The sequence below is a fragment of the Herpailurus yagouaroundi genome, unplaced genomic scaffold (assembly GCF_014898765.1).
Source record: "Herpailurus yagouaroundi ecotype Mexico unplaced genomic scaffold, PumYag 67383, whole genome shotgun sequence".
In the NCBI taxonomy this organism is placed as follows: Eukaryota; Metazoa; Chordata; class Mammalia; order Carnivora; family Felidae; genus Herpailurus; species Herpailurus yagouaroundi.
Window position 1 is genome coordinate 121,311 of NW_024420199.1, and position 1,553 is coordinate 122,863.

The following is a 1,553-nucleotide window of genomic DNA, read 5'->3' on the forward strand; positions in this document are numbered from 1 at the left end:
GAGAAGAATGCTGGTGCAATTTTGATTGGGATTGCATTGAATGTGTACATAGCTTTGGGTAGTGTTGACATTTTGACAATATTTCTTCTTCCAATCCATGAGCAGGGAATGTCTTTCCATTTCTTTAAATCTTCTTCAATTACCTTCATAAGCTTTCTATAGTTTTCAACATACAGATCCTTTACATCTTTGGTTAGATTTATTCCTAGGTATTTTATGCTTCTTGGTGCAATTGGGAATGGGATCAGTTTCTTTGTCTTTCTGTTGTTTCATTGTTAGTGTATAAGAATGCAACTGATTTCTGTACATTGATTTTGTATCCTGCAACTTTGCTGAATTCATGTATCAGTTCTAGCAGACTTTTGGTGGAGTCTATCGGATTTTCCATGTATAATATCATGTCATCTGCAAAAAGCGAAAGCTTCACTTCATCTTTGCCAATTTTGATGCCTTTGATTTCCTTTTGTTGTCTGATTGCTGATGCTAGAACTTCCAGCACTATGGTAAACAACAGTGGTGAGAGTGGGCATCCCTGTCGTGTTCCTGATCTCAGGGAAAAAGCTCTCAGTTTTTCCCCGTTGAGGATGATGTTAGCTGTGGGCTTTTCATAAATGGCTTTTATGATCTTTAAGTATGTTCCTTCTATCCCGACTTTCTCAAGGGTTTTTATTAAGAAAGGGTGCTGGATTTTGTCAAAGGCCTTTTCTGCATCGATTGACAGGATCATATGGTTCTTCTCTTTTTTTTTGTTAATGTGATGTATCATGTTGATTGATTTGCGAATGTTGAACCAGCCCTGCATCCCAGGAATGAATCCCACTTGATCATGGTGGATAATTCTTTTTATATGCCGTTGAATTCGATTTGCTAGTATCTTATTGAGAATTTTTGCATCCATATTCATCAGGGATATTGGCCTGTAGTTCTCTTTTTTTACTGGGTCTCTGTCTGGTTTAGGAATCAAAGTAATACTGGCATCATAGAATGAGTCTGGAAGTTTTCCTTCCCTTTCTATTTCTTGGAATAGCTTGAGGAGGATAGGTATTATCTCTGCTTTAAACGTCTGGTAGAACTCCCCTGGGAAGCCATCTGGTCCTGGACTCTTATTTGTTGGGAGATTTTTGATAACCGATTCAATTTCTTCGCTGGTGATGGGTCTGTTCAAGCTTTCTCTTTCCTCCTGATTGAGTTTTGGAAGAGTGTGGGTGTTCAGGAATTTGTCCATTTCTTCCAGGTTGTCCAATTTGTTGGCATATAATTTTTCATAGTATTCCCTGATAATTGTTTGTATCTCTGAGGGATTGGTTGTAATAATTCCATTTTCATTCATGATTTTATCTATTTGGGTCATCTCCCTTTTCTTTTTGAGAAGCCTGGCTAGAGGTTTGTCAATTTTGTTTATTTTTTCAAAAAACCAACTCTTGGTTTCGTTGATCTGCTCTACAGTTTTTTTAGATTCTATATTGTTTATTTCTGCTCTGATCTTTATTATTTCTCTTCTTCTGCTGGGTTTAGGCTGCCTTTGCTGTTCTGATTCTATTTCCTTTAGGTGT